At 42.7% G+C, this 7,894-nt stretch overlaps 1 non-coding gene across 1 annotated transcript; it reads left to right on the top strand.

Annotated features, from left to right (window-relative positions):
• The first annotated feature begins 6,649 nt into the window (after window positions 1-6,649).
• trnae-cuc (transfer RNA glutamic acid (anticodon CUC)) lies at window positions 6,650-6,721 on the top strand. The gene has a single exon. It is a non-coding gene; the product is annotated as a tRNA-Glu (tRNA).
• The last annotated feature ends 1,173 nt before the right edge of the window (window positions 6,722-7,894 follow it).

Here is a 7,894-nt window from a genome sequence, read left to right on the forward strand (position 1 = left end):
AAGTTGCATCATTGCTAGACAGGGAGGTTAAGAAGGCATTCAGCAGCATTGCCTCCACTGTTCACACCATTGAGTTGGGACATCTTGTTGAGGTACAGAATGTTGGTGAGGCCACTTTCCCGGTACTGAGTACAGCTCTGGGTGACCCTGTAAGAGGAAGAATACTATTAGAGAGGGTTTGGTAAAGATTTACCAGGACTGGAGGGTTTCAGTTGCAAGGAGAGACTGGGACTTTTTTCATGAGAACACAGGAGGTTGAGGGGTGCGCTCACTGAGATTTATAAAATCATGGAGTGGAGGTAAGATGAATAGAAAGGGTCTTCTTAGTGTAGGGGAGCTCAAAGGTGGGAGGAATTTTTTTAAAGTGAAAAGAGAGGTGTAAAAGGAACTGGGGAGCAACATTTTGACAGAGGGTGGTTTACATGAGGAATGAACTTGCTGAGGAAGTGGGAGATGCAGGGACAGTTACAGCGTTTAAATTACATTTCGATGGGTACATGAAAAGAAAGGTTTAGAGGATTATGGGCCAAATACAGGCAAGTGGGACGAGTTCACTTTGAGAATCCATGGATGATTTGGACCAAAGGGTCTGTTTCTGTGCTGTATATCTCTCTGAATCAGAAGTGAAACCAGTAGAATTCTGAAAGGGGTTTGAAAGGATAGATGCAGATAAAATGTGCCTTTGTTGGGGAGGGTCACAGAATCCTGACAATGTGAAAGCAGACCATTCGGCCCATCTATTCCACATTGGCCCTCCATACTGCATCCCATCCATACACACCCGCTTACTCCATATTTTCCATGGCTAATCCACCCGAACCTGCACATCTCTGGGCACTGTGGGTAATTTAGCACTGCCAATCCACCCTAATCTATAATTTACCTTCTCAAGAATGTAATCTAAGTACAGAGCTTTTCTAAGAAAAATGTCAGTCTGACTGGACATTGGGACACAAACAGAATTCACACCTCTCTTCGAAAAGCTCTGCATTTCAATGGCATTCTTGAGAAGGTAATTAAAACCAAATTCTGGGATTAACATACCAAAGAGCAGAAACCCATTCTAAAAGATGAAAGATTTAATCTAAAATTGTTTAATGTATCACATTTCCATAATACTTGACTCCTTTGACTATAAATTCCGTGACCATGATCTCATTCTCCACAAGCACCTGATGAAGGAGCAGTGCTCCAAAAGATAGTGCTTCCAAACAAATCTGTTGGATTATAACCTGGTGTTGTGTGATTTTTAACTTTGTCCAAGGAAACTCATGAGTTGTGGGACTGGTAACAGTTGTCATTTTGTGATCTGTTCCAAGTGAAATTTATCCTCTGCGCAGGCACAGGTGAACAGTCTGTTCTTTGACTTTGGGGATGACCAGGCTGGCAGTTATTAAATGCTTATGTTAACCAGCAGAAGCAAACTGTAGATCAGCAATCGTTACTCTTTAGCCCTGGTCATCCTGTTGGGTCAACAGAGAGAGAGAGAGGGAGAGGATGTCACATCTAAAGTGCATATCGAAAAGTTATTTTGCTTGTTCAGTCAGTTGAGTTGGTTCTGCACTCAGATGAGAGTAGATACTGCTTTTAATGGATCATAATTAAACACTATGATGGAACACCTTAATTTCAAGGAACGCTGAAAGGGCAAATTGAACTGTAACCTTGAAGAGAGATGTTTTTCCATTTCTAACCTTGGATACCCCAACTGAGACATTTTTACTGATAGCTCCATAATCATTTTACTGCTGGATTTTTTTCAGGGCAAGTAATTTCTGGGAGAAAATTTCTATCCTGGGAAGGCAGGGAAATTTAAAGAAAAGGCTGTTAAAAGCATTTTAACTATGGCCCCACGAGCTCTTGTGGGACAGTGCATTTGCTATAAACATTTCAGAGAAATTCTGTCTAACTGTTGGACTGAAAATAGTTTCCCCATTGAATGTTAAACAGCTATTGAGAACATTGCACATTATAAAGTGCATTCCTGAGGAACGGAGGAGGATTGAACTTGCCAACGTGAACCACATTTTGCAGAGAGAGGACATTTCTCAGGATCGAAGAGGTTGATAGAAGTCAACAATTGTCAAATTATTTCATGAAAAGTACAGCTGGTATGGGGAGATGATTGGGGATCACAGAAGAGGAGTATCTGTAATGAGCACATAGAAACAAACCCTTCAGTCCAGGCCAACCAGATATCCTAAAGTAACCTAGTGACCTATTTGCCAGCATTTGGCCGATATCCCTCTGATTCCTTCCTTATTCATGTCCCCATCCAGATGCATTTTTTTTTCTTCAGAGAATACTTGGGTGAGAGCCAAGATATTGCTATTGCTCATCCTTTCCCTTCGTGCTAATTGTAGCTGGAGAAGCCTGAAATCTGAAAAGGATTTCCTGAAAAAAACATTGATTGAAGGTTGGGCTCAGTGATGGATTTTCTAAAGCTTTGCTATTGTAGTTTTCAATTTGCCAAGAAAACTTTCAGTCATTGTTGTCCAAGACAGAGTAGATATTCATTTAAGATATAATTGAGATATATATGTTCTTCACAATGTTTTTCCTTCATTACCAGTGATTGTCTGTCATTGGTACATTGAGCATCATCTTTTTGTGATTCAACAGATATGATTTGAATTGAATTCTGTAAGATGGTTTTGTATTTTATTTAATTTTGTGTTAAAGATTTCCTTTTCATGACTTTATTAAAATATCTTAATGTATTATAATGAAGCAGCTAATTTATTCTGAAATTATTTCAATTGGTTGGTCAATTGCTGAATAATAGCTGCATAACTGTTGTAAATATTGATACACAGGAAAGCTATTTTGTTTAATATATTTGTAAAGATCTTATCAAAACTATAAAATTGTTTTTCATAGGAAATAAAATTTGCAGTGTTTTATTAAATGGTTGAAAGTAACTTTGCACTTAATTGCTCCGTTTGGGATTAAACATTATGACTTTGAAAGATTATTTTTATCAGAGTTTATGGTGAGTGTATTAACAAACGAATGTTGCCATTTTCTCTTGAATTACCTCAAGCTCAATTTGAAATTCTTGAACGAGTTGAGTAAGGGGTACAAAGTGAATATTTATTGCACTTTGCTGAAATTCTCTGCACTGCCAATGTATTTGATTAAACAAGATATGTATCTCTCTTGATAACGTTGTATTTCTTTGATATTTTATTTGTCAGTGCTAGTGCCCAAACATCCTAAATAAAAACGTTTTGGCATTTGGTGAAGTTGTGAATTTTCAGTCTGTTTCACAATTAAAGACACAACCAATCTAAAGATTAAATACATATAACAACGTCAAAGAGATTGTGATAATAGAAAGTCAACATGTAGAATTGCCAATGAAACATAAACCGTGGCTGCTCTGAATTTGGTACAGACTGAATATCAATTGAAATGATCAGAATTAGTAGACATGATGGCATTGTGCACAAACTGTGTGTAGTGTGAGTTCAGAATTTTTCTGATCACTTAATTCTGACACATGCAGTGATGGCAGCACCATAATCTGTTTTATTTGTTCATGGACTGTGAGCATCACTGGCAAAGCCGGTATTTTTCATCATCCCTTATTTTCCTTAAATATTGGGTGAGGACAAGATGAGGTTGAGTTGCAAGGTCTATTGGCTTACCCTGTCCCCGACTTTGGCAGGAGAACAAAAATTGGAAGTTTACTTAAATATTGATCCTCTCATTTATCTCTCTCAAAAGGCAATTGTTTGGTCCATCAAATTTGTAATGGATCTTTTATAGAGTCATAGAGATGTACAGCACAGTATTCTTCCAGTAACAGAGTGACCAGAAGTGTACTCAGTACTCTAGAAGTGGCCTCACCAACATCCTGTACAACCTCAACATGATGGGCCAACTCCTATACGCAGTGGGGGGAACAATAAATGCAATGGTGCTAAATGCCTTCTTAACCACCCTGTCCACCAATGATGCAACTTTCAAAGAACTATGTATCTGAATGTCGCTCCACCTCAATGTTTCTCTGTTTCACAACATGATCCAGGGCCCTACCATTAACTGTACAAGTCCTGCCCTTCCTTGTTTTAGGAAAATGCAAGCCGTCACTTTTATTCATACCTCTCAGCTAACCGACGAAGGAGCAGCGTTCCGAAAGCAAGTGCTTCCAAATAAACCTGTTGGATTATAACCTGGTGTTGTGTGAATTTTAACTTTGTACACCCCAGTCCAATACCAGCTACTCCACATTGTTTCTCGTGAATACAGCCCACATCGCCCAGTGCTGCCAGTAAACTTTAAAATGCTGATGTAACAACACATTACCTGCAGTCCTGAAAAGTTTACAATTTCTAACAATACTAGCTCCTCATTCACTGCTCCATCTGATACACGACATTGGAAACTTCGTGCAGAAGGCTGAAAGAAATGAGCAGCTTTAAAACAAAAACCTCTTGGAGCTCAAAGCTTTTAATGAGAGCTTGAGCCCGGCGATAAGTTCAGGGAACCTTTATTGTGACAACTTTGTTACAGCTTCAGATTCCCCCCAGTAAAAAGGCATGGAAAACGTAGCTGCTTTTTAAACAACTCTGGGTCAAAGCGCGCAAACACCATCCCACCTCACTTCCTTTACTATTGGTAACCACCAAGTTGTCCCTTTGTAATTGGATCCTTGGTACAACCTTAATCCAGAGGAAGTGTTGCCTCAGTCAGCAATTTCAACCCAGACCCTGTCTCCATGTAAGATTCTCCCAGCCCATCTGCTGGGGGAGGGTGGTTGGAGAGTTGGGGCAGTAGAGAGTCAACAAGACTGCTGTGGTTTTGGACTCACCTGTTGGTGAGACCAGGTAATGGATACAGCTAGGGTGGAACAAGCAGATATCCACAGAGCTGCTTTTGAGGCGATGAGCCAAGAGTTTGGAAATGAGACTAGAACAGTGAGGGGCTTTAAATCGTGATCGAAATGAAGCAGGCACCTGAGGATTAATGTGTTTTATTTCCCAATGCAAGATACAGCTTCACAAAGTTGGGACAATGGAAGAAGCAGTGATGGTGATTATCTTTGGCTGTTCACCTTGTGAATGTTCCCATAGCTGCGCATGTCCGTATAACGTCAGAACTCTGCAGCATGGGGGCGCAATGGATGACGTAACTGACTCCACCTACCTGTTTGAAATGCAGCTCACAGCTTCTTCACACACCCCAATTAATCTTTCTCATTGTTCTGAAGCCGGCATACGGTTTGAATTCCCGATCTGCGGGAATGAGAATCTTTTCACTGTCTCGCGTCAGTAAGTGTCCCTGAGAACATCAGAGTCACGTCACAGCGCTGTCAGAGGAGGGGAAGCTGAAATCGCCCCACACGCTGCTCATGGACATATTTCACTTTCTCCAACTCACCTCCACAACCACTGCGGCTCCTGGGAGTGGAAAGGGAACAAACACCAAAACCCAGTCTCAGTTTTGTAAATCTTCAGGAAATAAGAAAGCTGTTCATCCCTTTGGATCTTCCATCCTGGCCTGACAGCGTTGATTTTAAATGGCTGTCCAGTCAGTGCCGATTCGTTTTGGCTGAAAAAAATATTCCTTATCTCATCCCAGCATTTCTTGCCACAGAGAACTGTGCGGCAGAGTTCATGTATATATTTCCTTGTATGGTATTTTGTAAATAACATTCGTTTGCGGGTTGTTTGTATCGGGTATTTCAGGTTCATTAGCCGCTGTTTAAGTGTGTTGGTAGGTTTGTGGGCTACCATGATGCTGAGAGGGTTGAGTTGTCTGGACATCATTTCACAGATGTCTTTAATGTAAAGTAATGTGGCTAGGGTTTCTGCACACGTTGTGTCTGCTTGTGTCAGTTTGTTGATGTGAAATCGGCACACTGGGTTTATTGGTTCGGCAAAAGTGAGGACTGCAGATGCTGGAAACCAGAGTTTAGATCAGAGTGGTGCTGGAAAAGCACAGCAGGTCAAACAGCTTCCGAGGAGCAGGAAAATCGCCGTTTCGGGCAAAAGCCCTTCATCAGGAATAGAGGCAGGACGCCTCCAGGGTGGAGAGATAAATTGGTGGGGGGGGGGGGGGGGGGGAGCTGAGCAGAAGGTAGCAAAGAGTACAATAGGTGAATGGGGGTGGGGATGGAGGTGGCAGGTCAGAGAGGGGGGTGGAGCGGATAGGTGGTCAGGGAGATTGGCAGGTAGGACAGGTCAGCTGTAAGGTTGGAACTGAGGTAAGGTGGGGGGAGGGGAAATGAGGAAACTGGTGAAGTCCACCTTGATGTCCTGGGGGTTGAATGTATCCGAGGCGGAAGATGCGGCGTTCTTCCTCCATGCATCGGGTGGGGAGGGAGCGGCGATGGAGAAGGCCCAGGACCTGCATGTCCTCGGCAGAGTGGTGAGGGGGGGGAGGGGGGGTGTTGAAATGTTGGGCCATAAGGCGATGGGGTTGATTGGTGCGGGTGTCCTGGAGATGTTCCCTCAGCGCTGTGACTTGACTCTGCGAGGAGTCTCCAGTCTCCCCAATGTAGAGGAGACCGCACCGGGAGCAATGGATACAAGAAATGATATTGGTGGATGCACAGGTGAAAGCCTTCGAAATACCGCGGCTCAGGTTCGATTTTCGGGCAGGTAAGTCATTTCTAGCAGATCTGACACCATGAATCGACATCTCCTTGGTGGTCTAGTGGTTAGGATTCGGCGCTCTCACCGCCGCGGCCCGGGTTCGATTCCCGGTCAGGGAAGCAATTTTCTGTTGGCGACCCGTTCTTCTTAAATGCGCTGTACAGTTATTGATTGGTCTTCGAAGTTCCTGGGTGCTCCAGTGTGTCGTGTCTCGTTGAAATAGTGTCCTGATTCAGATTTGTTTGTATGTGGAGGGATGATTGCTTCTGTAGTTAAGTTCTTGGTTCGTGTGTGTTGTTTTCCTGTAGACGCTGTTTTGAATTTACCATTGACTGTTCGCTCTGCTGTGACATCGAGAAATGGCACTTTGTTGTTGTTCTCCTCTTTTGTGAATTTTATGCCAGTAAGGAGATTGTTGATGGTGTTGTAGGTTTCCTCTAATTTGTTTCATTTTTTGATGACAAAAGTGTCATCACTGTAGCGGACCCAAAGTTTGGGTTGGATTGTTGGAAGGGCTGTTGGTTTGAGCCTCTGCATTATTGCTTCTGCTAGGAATCCTGACACTGGTGGTTTCATGGGTGTTTCGTTGATTTGTTTGTAGGGTTTGTTACTGAATATGAAGTGGGTGGTTAAGGCACAGTTCCACGAGCTGGATAGTGCTATCTTTGCTGATGAAGTTGGTGCTGTGTTTGTGACTTTGGTTCTTCGAGTAGTGTCTCCAGTTTTCTTTGGTCACGTTGATGTTAATGGATGTGAACAGGGCTGTTATGCCAAAGCACAACATTATTCCATCATCTTCGATCTTGGTGTCTTTGGTGTTCAGGAATTCTTGGATGGAGTAAATGGAGTGGTGTGAATCTTCGACTTGGTGATTTAGTCTTCAATGGAGGCCTTTGACTAGTCTGTATATTGGTGTTCCAAGTAGTGAGACTATGGCCTGAAGGGGGCTCCTGGTTTGAAGAGGAGGAGAACAACAACAAAGTGCCATTCTTAGATGTCACAGTAGAGCGAACAGTCAATGGGGAACTTCAAACTAGCGTTGACAGAAAAACAACACACACAAACCAAGTGCGAAACCATAGAAACAATCATCCCAACACCCACAAACGAAGCTGCATCAGGACATTATTTCAACGAGCCACTACACACTGCAGCACAGAGAAACTACGAAGAGCACAAGAGAAATACGTATATAGTGTATTTAAGGAGAACGGGTACCCAATAAACCCAGTCCGCCGATTTCTCACTGATGCTTCCAAGCTGACTCTCAAAACTTCGGTTTGTCCCTCCAT

The sequence above is a fragment of the Chiloscyllium plagiosum genome, unplaced genomic scaffold, assembly GCF_037043375.1.
Source record: "Chiloscyllium plagiosum isolate Xiang-an unplaced genomic scaffold, Cpla_swu_hap1 HiC_scaffold_27, whole genome shotgun sequence".
NCBI classification, from domain to species: domain Eukaryota; kingdom Metazoa; phylum Chordata; class Chondrichthyes; order Orectolobiformes; family Hemiscylliidae; genus Chiloscyllium; species Chiloscyllium plagiosum.